Below are 16,435 nucleotides of genomic sequence, written 5' to 3' on the forward strand. Positions count from 1 at the left end.
TTCTGAGGCCCAGCCAGGCCTAGCAGGAAAGAGTGTTCTCATCAATTTATTAGCAATTCTGACAGGGAAGAGGAAATGAGGCGGTTCACTGCCACTTACTTGTTTATTCCTTATTTCAGTTCAATTTGCTGATGTTACCAATGACGAGCTGGAGGCTTAAAGGGCTTGGTGATTTATTTACCATTTCTTTTTAGAATATTAATTTGTAGCCTGCCTTATTACAAAAACTATTTGATGTGTTACAAAAATACATATAATAAGATAATAATAAACAGATGAGAAAAAGAGGGTAAGAGAGAAAAAACATACATAACCTGGGGGAAAATAAGGCTTGTCCTTGTGGTAAATTCTAAAGCCTTCATTTTCACTATGGCTTTTTCTGGCACCGAGTAATCCAGATTCACTGATGTATTCATTGCTCATCTCAGGGAGCGTGTGTGCATGTGTGTGTGTGTGCAATATGCACCTCAGAAATAGGTCCCAAGTCTGGCTATCAAGAAAAGATTGCTGCTCCAATTAGAGATCTGGGCTCATATTCTGGCCTTGGTGCTATATAAAGAAGCATCTTATTCACTCATTTACTGATATTTGCTTATAATAAATAAGCAAAAATAAGCAAATTACACAGTATGTTAGCAGAAAGTATTATGACAATTGAATAATACAAGGGAAGGAGGACTGAAATTAAGAAGGCCAAGGTCAAGTGGAGATAGATTACAGTTTTTAAAAAGGTAGTCAAGGTAGGCTCGATGAGAAGGTGACATCGGAGCAAAATCTTCGAGGAGGTGAGAGAGTCAGTCAGGAGGATTAGGGAGGAGCAAGGCAGATAGGGGAGGAAAGGGTGATGTGGGACTGGAAGGCAAAGCAGGCCTGGTGTGCTGGAGAAATACCCAGGAGTCCACCACGGCTGGAGTAAAGTAGGAGAGTTAGGGGAGGTAAGGTCAGAAAAATTAGGGGGAGTGGTAGCAGATAATATAGGATCTTGTAGCCATCGCAAAACTCATGCATGACACGTAAAGTCAAAAAAACCACCTGGAGTCAATAAGCTAAGGCAAGTGAGTTTACCTGTCTCTGGAGACAGGGCCTACCTGTACATTTTGTGCAGATGTGGGCAGCAGCAGGGTATACAGATTTTAGGCACACACCCAAAGATATTTATCTTGGTGGCTCATATTGGTCCACAACATGCAAAGACAGGCTCAGATTGTGACACATCCTGGCAACTATGTCCGTGTGACAGCAGCACTCCTGAGGTTGTGCTGCTGGGGAGGTTCAGAAGTCAACAGCACTACGAAAGGAGAATGAGGGTTGCCTAATTTGCTGCTGCCTAGGATCATTTATAAAGTGCCACCTCCTCCTTTCTCTCCAATGTGGTATCAAAATTCTTCCTCCTGGACATTTGTGAGTGTTGGATCTACAGAGGACACAATGGTCTAGGCGTATTACTGTCTGTGCAGGCTCAGGAAAGGCTGGTGCTGTTAGAACACAGCCAAACAGAAAGGAAAGCCGAGGACAGAAGGAGAGGAAACTCACAGAAACTCTATTATGATGACCTACTTCCAGAAGAAGAATGTTCCTTCAAGCTCAAATCTGGAAACTTATCAGTAACTCATAGTAGATGGAGAATAAACAGATGCATAGCCCACAGGAGGTTTAAAAGCTAGAACCAAATATTTTAAATTGTTATTTATAAAGCTATCAAAAAACAAGTGAAAGAAACTCCTACAGCTAAAACGCATATCCAGGCAACTTACTGAACATTTCCAGTCTTCAAACATCAAAAGGAGGGGCAATTAATTCAAGGCAATTAATTCAAGTGAATTCCAAGTGAGAATGGGTATAAGGAAAGCACATTTAAAAAAAAAAAAAACACAACTTCCTTTCACAGATGTCGATCAAGCTAAGAGTCGCTGGAAATCATGATTTTGTGTATTTGCTGATTTTAGTGTTTCATGACAGTCAAGGAACAGTTGTGCATCTACTTCTGTCTTTATTGGAGTATAAAGAGAAGGGAGTAGATTTTCCTTTACAATGGAAATGCCATTAGAGATTTTAAAATATCAGCAATCTCAAGTGAGCCACTTTGACAAGAATGATTGCTGTACAAACTAACAAAAGAAAACCAAGCAACATTCCACATGCTGTGATTTCAAAAGGGGTAGCTGAAGAGAGAGCACGAGAAGCATTTATTTCTGCCTCTTTCCAAAAAAGTTGGAGACTGCAAAAATATAAGCAACACCACAAGACAGAAATGGATATGGAGAGTTCAAGGTGAAGGTAAAATAAACCCAGGAGTATTACACAGATAGGCAAGTTAGAAAGTGAGCTCCTGCCAACTGCCAACAGGGGATACAAATTTGGCTCACAACTTCCTAGTAGTCAAAATTAAGAAGGAAATCATGGAACTGAATGTTCAGTGGAATAAAAGCAAGGCCTGAGCTAAGAAGTCCGTCTGCCCCAGCTCGAAGGCCAGAGGAACTTCCTCCTGGGTGGCTCCCTAAGGGCCCCCTCCACCAGATCCCCAGTGCCTGGGGGGAATTCTCCAAGGGCAAATAGCCATGTGGTTCATGCACTATGCTCCTTGATGATTCTGCTGCATCCGGATAAAGCCTACACTCCGTGGCACAGTGGTTATCAAGTTAGGCTCTTGAAGAGGTGCGTGAGGAGTTCCACCATTTTCTGTTTGAATTTTATTTCTTAGCCTTGAAATAAAATACCAACAGGAAATGCAAGCAAACCTGTGGCATAATGTTAGCACACTGACAAACGTCATATTAAGCCACTTCCAACGCTGACACTGGGCAAATGTCTCCTTGCCATCTCTTTGTGTACATCTGAACTTCTTAAAAAATGAGTCACTGATTAGGAAAGTTTTAACTCTGCACTGACATTCTGGAAATTCAAGTTTGCACATGCCCTTTCATATAAAATTGTATAAATGACCTACACCTGCATCACGCTCAAATGACAAACTGAAAGCAGGTACAACTAGTTGGTGTACACTCTCAGTGATCTTACAGCCAGTGGTACAATAACAAGTTGCCTACATGTTGACTCATGATAAAGTGACATCATTAGGACTGGTTACTGACCATAAGTTTTAGGTGCTCCTGGTTTTATATCTATCATGAGGCATTTGAATAGCTCTATTATTAGGGATTCAATGTTAAAACAAAAAATTTCCAGTTCTCCCTCTTGCTTCTGGATCAGATTCCTTCAAGACCGCACTAAGAAGACAAAACACACTGTCAAAAAACTGTTACCTTTGCCACTACCTATGGATATAAATAAGCATTTCCCTAATGCCGTACAACTAAGACCAAAAGAGAAATAAATAAGATACATTAAGTTGTTGATGCTGTTCTCAAGTGTCATCCAGAAATCCCAACCTCAAATTTTTAAGTTCATCAAAACTGTCTCATTGTTCTTCCTGTTTTTTTTTTTTTTTTAAGATTTGTTAATTTATTTGAGAGAGGGAGAGAAAGGGGGAGATGGAGGGAGGGGGAGAGGGAGAGGGAGAGAGAGAGAAAGGGAGAGAAAACGAACAGAGGGAAGGGGCAAAAGGAGGGAGAGGGAGTCCCAAGCAGACTCTACACTCAACATAAAGCCCGACATGCGGCTTGAGATCACGACCCTGAGATCATGACCTGAGTGAAACCAAAAGCCAGCAGCTTAACCGACTGTGCCACTCAGACACCCCCCTTCCTGGTTATTTTTTTAATGTTATACATTTGTATTTATAAAATATATACAAAAAAAAAAAAAAAAGCCCATGAGTTTGAAACATTCACAAGGGCTTTCCTACTAAAAATTTAACAAAGGGCTTTCCTACTAAAATAATGTCTACACTCCCCCTGCAGGGGTGGTTCTATTACGGATGTGGAGGTACAGACCCAGCAACCCCTGGAGACTGGGTGGGGCCCATTATTCCAACACTGAGCAGCCTCACCAATTGATGATATACGACTCTAATCTAATACTAATATAATCGAATACAAACATTACCCTTTTCTTTGTGTGCCATGACAAGGTTGGGAAGCTCTGTGATGAAAAAGAAAAAAAGAACTACAAATCCTTCAGGCAATTCTTCATAAATCTAATTTCTTCCAACAGCTTTTGACCAGAGCTGCCAGTGGAGAGGTTAAAGTTAAGTTCTTTAGCAAGAAACTGAAATACAGATATTTCCTACTCATGAGTAAGGGCAGAGTTGAGAGTAGAGTTTATATTCACTGTGAAAAGAGGGAAATCGGCGGGTGGTGGGGGGAAGCAAGTGTTTCAGACCATAGGATTTATTCGTAGGACTGCCACCTCCTAATTTTGACTCAAAAAAGGTCATTTAATCTTCTCTGAGGTTTAGTTTGGTTGATTTTAATATGAAGGAACTAAATTAGAAGCTGTTAATTGGGACTGAACATCAGAAACTTCTGGGAGGTTTAAAAAATACATAATGATAGCAGTAACATTAATCCATGCCAGAAAATGTTCTGAGCACTCCACGCACATTAATCCACATGTAAGAACTCCGTCTTGTAGATACTCTTAGAATCCTAATTTTACATAGAGCGGTTGAGAATTCGCCTAAGGAAATATCAGGGCCAGGTGGAAGGCTCCAGAATCTGTGCTCTTTGGTACAACTGTATGTTATGTTACCCCGCCACTCTGTGCATCTATCTCTCTGAATCTTCTGATTCACAATCTACTGAAGGGCCCAGCCATGTAATTTTTAATTCTGGTGAGCACTCCTCGTTAACAGCTCTTTGACTAGAAGAGATATAAAGTTCTGTGATTCAGACTGGAGATGAAAAAAAAAATGCAATAAACTTTTTAATTAAATAAATGCTCAAATTCTTTTGTCTCAAAAATCTGAGTCAAAATTAAATGGCTTTTACCAGCTAATTGCATGGTATCAAACAAAAAAAGATAATGAATAAAGGGATAGTAGGAAAAATTAAAGAAAAAAAATGTTATCTAGCCAGCTAAGCAGAATGACTACACAGGGCCATGTAAGCAGATTAAGTATTGAAGCAAAAGCTATGTCTATAAAGGGGCAATAACTGTAATATTGTCATAATTCATGACTGAGATTTAAGGGTGACAATGAAACATTTTGGAAAAACCCCTGGAAAGGATCCGTGCTCCTGTCCAAATGGGCTGGCAGCCTAATTTGTTTCTAGGATCACAAATGACTGCTTCTTTGTTTTCACCATTAAAGAAACAGTCCTTATGCTCTCAGAAACTGGCATTTGCAAAGTTGGAAAACTAAAACTATGCAGGTAAGTGTAGATAATCAAAAAAAAAAACAAAACAACAACAACAACAAAACCGCTAGTTTTTCATAAAGGTTCCCTCCTTGACATCTGATACCTAATAGAGGCAGGAAGAAGCAATGGCACAAAAAGAAAATAAAGAAGACAAGGGACCCTCATCCCATAGGCAATTCAGACAAACTTACACCTAGGACAGCCAGGTCAGTGAGTGCACAACCAGGAGAAAGATCCCATGTCCCTGGGCAGAGCCATGAACTTGGTCAGGTTTGTTTGTGTTATGAGTGTACTTCCTGACTAATTCTAGACACCCCATTTAGGGAAACAGCCTTTTCTCCTCCCACTCAGTCCCACATCTCTCTTACAAAATCTCTTCTCAAAAGTCTCCAATATGAAACCACATGATCCTGTCAAGGGAGTTGCAAAGCACTTTATCAAACAAAAAGCAACCTTTTAAAGAGTCTTAAGCCCCAAATATTGAACCATAAAAATTTAAGAAAATAATTACATGTTGGAGGGACATATAGATCTTATTGTTGGTGACCATAATAAGGATTGTATGGACCGCAAGTTTCTAATATACACTATTCCACTGGTGAATACACATGTTTATTTTTTTTTAAAGATTTTATTTTATTTATTCATGAGAGGCAGAGAGAGAGAGAGAGGAGATACAGAGACACAGGCAGAGGGAGAAGCAGGCCCCATGCAGGGAGCCCAACACAGGACTCAATCCTGGGTCCCTAGGATCACACCCCGGGCTGAAGGCAGTGCTAAACCGCTGGGCCACTGGGGCTGCCCAACTGCTGGGCCACCAGGGTTGCCCAAATACACATGTTTAATCACTAGTCTCTCTTCTGCACTGAAGAGTCACTAGTCTGGAACTGATGCACTATTTCTTTCCATTTAATGACCACACCAAAACCACACAAACTCATAAAACAAACAGGCACTCGATTTGAAAAGTCTCCTCAGGGATGAGCATCTCCCTTTGGCTCAGAGCATGATCCTGGGGTCCTGGGATCGAGTCCCACATTGGGCTCTCTGCAGGGAGCCTGCTTCTCCATCTGCCTATGTCTCTGCCTCTCTCCATGTATCTCTCATGAATAAATAAAATCTTAGGAAAAAAAAAAAAAAGTGAAAAGTCTCCTGAGAGTGGATGAGAATTTCCAGGCAAGGATAAAAACAAGTTTACTCCTGATCCCCTTATCTGTTAATGGTACCAAACTCCCAGCTTCCTAGACTCAAGATCTCACACTCCTCTTTAAATCATCTTCCTTCTTGGACCCATTCCCTTTATCACATTCTATCAAGGGCAAATCCTGGGGCAGTATGTGTCATCTACTTTCCCAATGAAGTCCAAGCCTTCCTCTGGCATTAAAATCCCCCATGGAATGGTCTTAGTAAAGACAGGGCAGGCAGCCAGGCTAGTCCTGGCTTTACACCTGAGCTGGAGCTGCTCAACCCACCCTGAAGCAAGCTTTTCCTGATGGCCCCAATCACATGCAAACACTCCTTATTTTGTAATTTCTGTAGCACCTTCTTACCTCTCCCATGACACATCACATTCTAGCCAAAATGAGGTGTGAAGCTTATTTTTTCTATGTAAGACAAGAACCTCCTAGAGGGCCAGAAATATGTCTGGAGCAGTATCTAGCAAAACCAAAGTCACGATACTTAATAAAGAATAGAATTCTCCACTCACTTTTAATTATTTAATTTCTCCTCAAAAGTGGTTTGGTCTTATGTTTTAATGAAATTTATACATATAGCAAAACTATAATGCTATGTCAAGCCCATTATTTTCTAAAGTAATGTTGTTTGATTTTGTCAGACAGTGATCCCTAAAAGAATGTTCCTTTCTGTACATGCACTAACCCCAGGCATAAAGCAGATGACACATTAGGTGCCCTCTCTGCACCGAGCAATCTTGGGGAACTACACATGCTTCAGCTAACCAGGACCTGAGTTTTGTACAGCCAGCTACATTAAAACAGATTACTCTGTTAGATGTCAAGAAAAACGACTTCCTCCTCCATCCTCCTGCCTTTACTTTGAACTTTGATCCTGTTGGCTATTCAAGTGGACTTAAGGGAAGCTGATTTCTCTAACAAAATTTTATTACAACTATCACAGCTATGTGTCTCATATAGGGTTCTGGAGAAACGAGTCTTGTCGTATCTTGTGGCACACAGAGGAGCATGGATGCTGGTGAGAGGAGGATGGAGAGGACGAGCTGGCATTCAGAGTGTATTGGGGAGAAAGAACACACAGTGGTTCAGAGGATGGTCTCTGGAGTCAGGCTGTCTGAGTGCAAGTCCTGGCTCCTCCATTACCCGCTGTATTTTCCGGAGTCATTAGAGAAAGAACCCTCCCTCAACTTCGTCTTTAAAACAAGGATAATACTACTGCTCAGAAACTTGTTCTTAGAATTAAAAAATAAAACTACTTGGCACAGTTACTGGCACATGGTAAGGATGTAACAAAGATTAGCTGCTGGCATTATACAGATGTTTACACCTTTTATAGGTTTTTTTTTTTCACATACATTTATTCTGAAATGAAGATGAGGGAAGGTGAAGAAAGATGTTGTAAATTCCTAAAATCCGTGGTAACCCAATAAAGCAATTCTAAGTCAAACCAAGCACAAAGGCCAAATCAAGATTTTAAAGGCTTAAAAAAAAAAAAAAAAAAAAAGATTTTAAAGGCTTTTATTCTCAATAATACTACCTTCACTTTCATATAATGGTCAAACAGCTAGTGCTGTAGCCTATTGCTACAGAAATCTAAGGTTCCTATAAAGGAAAATGGAATGAACATAAAGTAAATTCCATCTGTTCACAGAGAGAAAGAGTGGTTGCTCTTTTAAAAAAGCTTGTGGTTACGTCCATTATCTTCAGTGCTGGCTTCCCAATTAGATTCAGCTAAGGCTAATATTAAAATTGGTGTGCCAACAGCTTGTGCAGTATTTGAGCAAGACAGGGAACAATGGCTCTTAATCACATGTAGGAATCTTAAGGAAAAATGTCAACTGACAATAAGGAGGATTGGTTAAATGTCTACATATGCATGCTTACCAGCCAATATTACATTGATGATAAATTAGAAACAGACATCACTGAGATTTTCTGCCAAAATATCAAATATCGGCAATAATTAATATCTGCAGTTTCATGTACTCGTGACAATGACACTGGAAGTCTCTTACTGATAATTAGCTTGAATTTTGCGGCAGCGTATTTTTGAATCGTTGAGGGATTAAGCAGAAGGAAATGAGTCATGTAGCCCATCACCCACAGTCCATTTTTCAAGAAGCTTTTGTTCTAATTGTGTAGCAGTAACTCAAGAAGGGATTAAATATTGTGTTAATTTTTGAATATTGCCCACCACCTAACAAAAACCACTGCTAGTTCTAATGATAAAAGTTAAGGAAGAGCTAAGAGAAATCTAAGAAAGAGATAGTTCTCTACTGAAAAGTAGGTATTTGTGTGGATTTTTCTTTTTTTTTTTTGACGCTGAAATTACTTTTGCGAAATTCTGGGATTTCCAAAAATCTTTAGACTATATCTTGGTATGTCAAAGATCTGTGCAGGCCAGAATTCTTTCATACCATGAAAGGAAATGAAACAATTAACATGAACAAGACAATGGTTCTTTATGGCACAGTCAAGAGATGAATGAATAAGGAAAAGATTCAGGTAAATACACTGCTGGTCTTAAACCCTCGAACCTGTTTTGATTTGTTTTTCAGAAAAAAAAAAAAAACCCACAAAAATCATAAAATATGAAATCTGGTTCAGTCTCCAATACATTATGTTTTGTTCTTTGAGTATAGAACCTTTCTGGAATATTGTCCATAAAGAGAGACCTAACTTACAATTAGTAATGTAACATTTGGACTCAGTAGATAGGGATGCCTTTTTGAAAGGACGAGACAAAGTCTGAAAACTTCACATCTCAGATCACACTTTTCATGCCCAAGTTCCTAGGTCTAAATCCTCACTGAGTTATTTATTATGTGGCATCCCTACCACACTAGCAACAACAGAAAAAGCCAAGTCCCTGAAACTATTAGTATTTTCTGTTTTAAGAATGTTCTAGATCAAGAAAGAACTCTTGAAAGGCTGCTTTACAGAACAAAAACATTTAAAAGTTTATTAAAAGAAATTCTGTTATTCATAATATAAATAAAAGCTGTACATGGGCAAGAAGGTATATAATAGTCATAAAGACAGAAGTGGCATGCATTTTCCATGATTAACTATGGAAAACTCATCATAACAGCACTTTTTGGAAAGCTTTTTTTTAAAGTATGTTAGGCAATAAAGTATTTTTTTTAAAAGACACACTTAATGAGAGAACATCTTTCTTTCTATTACACTACGTTTCTGCTGACTTTTCTTTCTTTTTCCCTGTCTTTCAAAGGAATCTGGGAAATAAAAATTTGCTAGATACAGTTTTCAGTACTCTTATAAAATACAATTAAAAAAAAAAAACCTAAAAATTCAGATGGGTTTGGAATACCATATAGCTCAACATGTCCACATCTTAATTACCTGAGATAGTTAATACCAAAGAAAAAATGGTCTGTCAGCCTATCATTTCTTGGTGTGTGTGTTAAATAAAACGCAATCACCACCACCACCAGCATCACTAAGACACTACTTCAACTTGCTTGGAAGACAACACTTGAAGAGTCAATTATACCTTAAAGAGAGATCAATCACCCTCCTTGTATCAGCTTCTGATTTAACCCTACATCAAGAGCTTTGCGTCTGGAAGACTCACACTGCTGACTTTGGAATGATGCCTCATGTAGGCAGTAAAAACTCTGGTCTCTTTCATGTCTGTCTGTATAGCTACCTGAATACTCTCATAGAGAAGTATGTGTGTGTACGTGTTTCTTCTCTTAAAAAAAAAAATGCAGTAACTCAGGGTATGTTTAAGCTTTTTGAACTGAGTCATCTGGAAATAATCTGAATGATTTTGGATCACCTGGCTCTACAATCTCTCTTCAATGTAGATGTGAGAACCAGATCTCTTTTAGGTGGAATGATTTTTTCTACCTCATCATAGGATCATTGTTTTGAACTTCTGTCCTTCTCATTTCATGTAACTATTTTTTTAAAAGTGTTTTACTTCTTTATTCATGAGACACACAGAGAAGCAGAGACATAGGCAGAGGGAGAAGCAGGCTTCCTGCAGGAAGCCCGATTTGGGACTTGACCCCTGAGCCAAAGGCAGAAGCTCAACCGCTGAGCCACCCAGGAGTCTCTCATTTCATGTAACTTCTAAAAATTGCAGAAGATTTCATATTTACCTGGGAATTCAGGATATTAGAACTAGCAGGCCCACTGTTACTTTCAGAGTAAACACTGAAGGTAACTTCATAATGGAGTAAACACTGATTAGTATTCATCTTACTGGAATGCCTTCACTTTTCATTTTTACCCTGAAAGTAGTCTGATCATTTTGGATTACAGTGATGATCATTTTATTTTATTCGCAGAGGAAAAACAACATTTTAGCAAACGGATTTCTAAAAGAAATTTTAGAGCTACAGAGATAAAGATGTACAGAGAAAAGAATACAATCACTTCAAGTTGTCCATTTTCCTGATAATTGCCCTAATTTTCTTTCCCTGTGCTTTCTTTCTCAGTTAAGGCACCTCAAGTGTTCTCTTTATTCATAGCTAAAACCTTACAGTCATTTTTAATTATGCTCTAGTCCTGATGTCCCCACCTCCAAGACACCTTTGTGCTGTCCCAGCACCTCCTCCCCATCCCATTTCTTATCACCGCCCTGGTTCAAGGCTGCATCATCTCTCATCTATCAGACTCTCCTTCTCCAAGGCAACTTCCTCCTTTGGGTAGAATTACCACTCGGAGAGAAGAAAAAAGACACATTGGATTATGCCTCTCTTCCACTGTAAGTACTAACTCCTCTGCTACCAAAGAAAAAACTCCAAACTTTTGGGAAAAACTCCAACTTTTTAGATTATGGAAGGTGCTAACACTGTGCCCCCAAATGGTACCTCCAGCTCCATTTTCCTCTATACCCACATTCTTCACTCTAGTCACCAGAAGCCTTGCTAACTAGTAATTGCTAAATGGAGCTACCCACCAAGAAGTGTTCCTTGTGCTTTTTTTAAACACCCCCAAGCACTATCCCACCACTTGGGCTCTTTCTGAGGCCTAGAGGACATTATTTCTACCCTACGAGAACTCTTCCTTGCCCTGAGAAGTCAAGATGCCCTCGTACTGAAAGTGACCCCAATGCCTTGGCATCAAGATTAACAAAGTCGTCCTCTGACTTCTCACAGAACACTGAACTGATTGAGAAACATTTACTTTACTCTGTCTTCATGAGGCTTGTTGTTTATGTTTACCTCTGATCACATTGTTTTTCTGTTTTGCCTTTTTTTTTTTTTTAAGAGCTGTAGTATACTCAAAAGAATAAGGCAGACTTGTAGAAAACAGAAAACAAAAGGACAGGAAATGAAATGTACTGGGTATTAAAACCAGGGAAATGGATTACATTCAAAAAACATTTCCTTTTAATTAGTAACAGGCTATAATACTGTAAGTTAGATTTAATTTCACATTTACACTGAAATCATGTTTTCCTGCACTTTGAAATGAATTAGGTGTCTACTGAATGGAAGGACAAAAAAATGGTTGACCACAATTGGTTTGAGAATGAGAGAAAGGATCTATATGATAAGAGGAGTGGAAATACCTCCTTTTGTTTTAATATCAATAGACTCTTCTCCAAATTAAGTTGTTGATACACTGAGTTATCTAGACTTTTTCATGAGATGTCAATACCACAGTCACCTCTAAGCTACCTAGCCACAGCCAACAGAGACACTCATCTGCTCCCACTGTCAACCAGAAAGAACCATGAAACAAACCTTGCTTACAAATATGTTTTTAAAACTTCAGAAAGGACAGTTTGGACACAATGGAAAATTTTACATGCTATAGTCATTATTACGACAAGAAATAAATCGCAAAGCTGAAACCAGTCTTTTGCAAGTGCCAAAAGAAAAAAAAAAGAGCCTCAAGAAGAAGGCGGGCAGTTATGCAGCTATGTTAACATAACCCACTTCCCTGGCTTTCCCAGCTTTCAGAATCAGAATCTGGTTTTTCACCCCTTAGTTTTAAATGTAGGATTACATGTAATTTAAGTGTATTCTAGTCTAGTAGTTAGGGTATTGAAGAACAAAGACATGGGCAGATGGAGACTAATATTTGTTCAATGACGACTGTGTTCTAGGCATCGGACCAGCTCCATTCCTCAAATAACTTGATTTAATCCTCATCACAACTTCATGATTTAAACCTTATTTGACCCATTTTACAGGCTCCTGAGAATTAGGTACTTGCCTACCACTGTGGTTTGTAACTCTTGAGTGCCAAACTCTTGCCATGCCAACCACCATGATCTTATAAAGTAGTTGAGAAATTGATGAAGATGATATGAGGGGGGTCCCAGTTGGCTCAGTCAGTAAAGTGTGTAACTCTTGATCTCAGGGCCATAAGTTTGAGTCCCATGCTGGGTGTAGAGTTTACTTAAGAAAATAAATAAAATTAAAAAAAAAAAAGATGATATGCTGTCAGCGGTATATATGGTCGCAGACCGCTGCTGAACAGTGGAATAAGCTCATGGAGAATAGAACTGTATGAAAAGAAGATGCTTTTATGTGACACATAAAAGAAAATAAGGAGAATTTAGTGCAGTCCGAGCATGGAGGAGGTAGGATGAACTTAGCCTTGGCCTTGAGAAATCAAGAAGGGGAAATGAGGAGGCACCTGAGACAAGGTAACAGCAGAGGTAAATCATTCTCACTTGTCACTATGTGGGGAGGGATGGAGGAAGCATTCAATTCTTCTGGCAGAAGGAAGGAGCAAGGCCACAGAATCTGTAAGACTTGGGGGCTAAGAGGGTAATGGGAAATAGTCAACCACCACTCCAACGCTTCAGAGAGTTAGATTTAGAAATGTCATAGTTTGAAGAGGAAGGAGATAGTGTTGAATTTGAGGTGATTAGAGTGGAAAATGTGTAGAAAATGGGGGCCAGTGGAGAAGAGCCCTACAAGATGAGGCTCTAGAAGAATGAGCCAAGAACTGAAATCAAAAGAGCAGAGAGTCCTCAGGAGAAGTGGATGAGGAGTGGAAAAGAGAGAGAAAAGAGCGCTGTTATGTCCTACCTCTGTATAACGTGTCAGAAACACTATCAGCAGAGTTAAGTATCAAATAAAGTAAGATAGATAGAAGATGCCAGTGCAGTTTCAACTGAGAACTGGAAGGCAAAATGCAAAGGGTGAGGTGGCAAAGAAAGTGGGAACAAGAGTCCTCAGCTCATCTGTCTAGAAAATTCGCCTGAGGAGGCTGAATGAGAGAAATGAAATGGCACCAAAGTCAAGCGAAGTATTTGGTTGGCTGGATTTTAGAGAAGGGAAGAAATTAAGACCGAGTTCCCTGGGTAATAGATTACTCCTTCCTGTTACCCAGATCGCTCTATTCCCTAAACTTGCTGGTTAATGGTGCCCATGTACTTTCTGAGTAGGTAACTTCTCAGAATCAGAAACAAAGGTGCAGCAGCCTGAAACAGTCATGAGGCTCCAACCAGATTTCCTACACACACACACACACACACACACGGTTAAGAAGTTCCCCAGAGCTGATCTGCTTCCCTCATTAAATCCTCCTGGGGAATATACCTACTTCCAACCCCTATCACCTGCCATGACAGCTGCCATCACATCTCCTGGTTCCTGCTGCCTGCCTCCTTCAGTAGCTAGAAACGCAACTGGTCCCCTCTAGTCTGAGCCCTGTCCCACGACCCTAACCATGTTCATCTACACTTCCAGGGTTAAGAGTCTTTCTATGACTTGGTATGAGGCTGCTTTCTCACTGTCATTTCTTCTAACACAGCATGTGTATATTCTACTCCGAACATAGCTTTTTAAAAATATTTTTTGCTTTCCTTTCCAGTTTTCACAACCCTTATATCATTCTTGCCTTAAGACTCATACGTTGTTGGTATGGAACTAGGTCACTACTACAAACATTCTTAGATGATCTTTTCCCATCTTTCTGTTGGATAACCCTCTGACATAACCAAGCCCCCTGCTCCCCGAGCAGGGGCGGGGAGACCCAAGTTATTTGTTTTAATTGCTGCCCCTCCTGCCATTCATTCCATTGGGTGAATTTGAAATTACAGTGCTAAATTTTTAATTCTAAAACATTTTTTTTTCTTTTTTAGACCTATGAATTTACACCTATCTTTTCTGAGAAGTTTTGATACTGACTTTTCTAAAAAAAATCTCTAATTATGTCCACTGGGTTTTTTCGGCTGTTGGATGAGTCACTTTTCCCATAGGATGAGTCACTTCCATGTCACCAACTAGTATTCTTTATTGGAAACAATTAAGTCCAGAACAGGAATGCCCTTTTCTCTCTCTCTCTCTCTTTCCAGTCTAAGACACAAAACTGTCAGCAAGTCAAAAGTGGTACTTATTACAGGCCTTGTGGTAAATGGAATGAAGCTTTCAGCAGATATGGCTGTATGTCCTGCCTCTACCTACCACATATCAGAAACACTCTCTTCACAGTTAGTATCAAATTTGGGGTTTTGCCAATAAATAGGAAAGAGTGATGGTGGCCAATGTTTATCGCTGCTATTGGTAATAGCAGAGAGGGTGAAACACATTAAGATAATCCATATACATTAAAGAGACCAAGAACAAAAAAGAGGTGCATTTTCCAGGGAAAGTGATAAAATGTTCTTCTACTGCATGTGGAATATGATGTGACTCAATTAAAAAAAGTTACTGGTTAAATTTTTCAAGTACATATTTACTAAACACAGAACATGGCATCAATCTATTATTTTATGATTATTTAACTCTGCCTCCTTGATGTTAAAACTCATCTTCCATGATTCAAAACTAGTTGAGGAACTATTTCTTTTGAATTCCTCTCTCCTTTATACCTCAAGAGCTTGAGGGTTAGCTCCATTCTTTTGTTTCCTACAGTTGTATTTTTAGCTCCTTAGACTTTATGGCGCTCTATCTACCTGTAATTATGCTGCAAAAGCATAAGAAGACGCCAGTAAAGACCAGAAGCAGACAAGATAGCAAAAAGCCTATTTGTGGTCTTAGACAGCTGCAAGAGGGCAAGGCGCAGCTGGCCAAGTTCCCTCTGCCTCTGGCCAGGCATGACAAACCCCGAGAGCTGAACTTGCTTTCAGCCTAGTCCCTAGCACCGGACATTGTTTCACTGCCCTGAAAAGCACAAGGGCCTGGGTCAAAGTCTAAGAGGGTGGATCAAAAGGGTGACCCGGGAAAGGCACAGGGAGGGTGCTGAGAGTGGTGGCCATAGGAAAACTCTCCAGACCCTAAAGAACTACCACTTGCCATCCCACCTCCTCTCTAAAAACAAAACAAAGCAAAACCACCGCCACCTCCTTGTGGAAGGCCAGATGTTACTTTTAGTTCCACTTTGGAAATACTGCCCAAGTTCCGAAACATACTTTAATAAGTAATGAATCTGTATTGTACCCAAGACAACGGAAATGAGATGCCATTAATCAGCTGTTGAGAAACGGGAATATTTTTCAGGGACTGGGAAACATTCTTGAGTAGACATTTTCTTCCACAGTTACATAAAGCCCCCCCTTTTTTTGTCAAGGACCATAATTATCTTTGGTAAATAAAAGACGCTGTGATATGTGGAGGCTTTTATAGCTCTTTACACAGTGATCCCTGCCCTGGCCAGTGCTTCTGGCTCCTTGATTTATTTATTAATTTTATTTTAAAAAAGATTTTATTTATTTACTCATGAGAGAGAGAGAGAGAGAGAGAGGCAGAGGGAGAAGCAGGCCCCTCACAGGGAGCCTGATGTGGGACTCGATCCCCGGACCCCAGGATCACACCCTGAGCCAAGACAGATGCTCAACCGCTGAGCCACCCAGGCGTCCCTGGCTCTTTGATGATTTAAATTAGTGCTTTCTTACTTAGTGAGTTAACATCATTTGCAAAGTAACATATTTATATTCTGTTCTTCAACAACATTAGCATATAACGCATATTTACTTTGGAGCTTTATGCACACGCACACATTTCTTCCCAAGACTCAGAAAGGGTGGCACTGAGAAAAGAAATA

At 39.7% G+C, this 16,435-nt stretch overlaps 1 protein-coding gene across 14 annotated transcripts in view; it reads right to left on the reverse strand.

The window, feature by feature from the left end:
- RBMS1 (RNA binding motif single stranded interacting protein 1) overlaps positions 1-16,435 on the reverse strand; it is a 213,492-nt gene that overhangs the window by 74,786 nt on the left and 122,271 nt on the right. The gene's annotated exons all lie outside the window — the stretch shown is intronic.

This window comes from Vulpes vulpes, chromosome 3, assembly GCF_048418805.1.
Source record: "Vulpes vulpes isolate BD-2025 chromosome 3, VulVul3, whole genome shotgun sequence".
Classification (NCBI taxonomy): Eukaryota; Metazoa; Chordata; class Mammalia; order Carnivora; family Canidae; genus Vulpes; species Vulpes vulpes.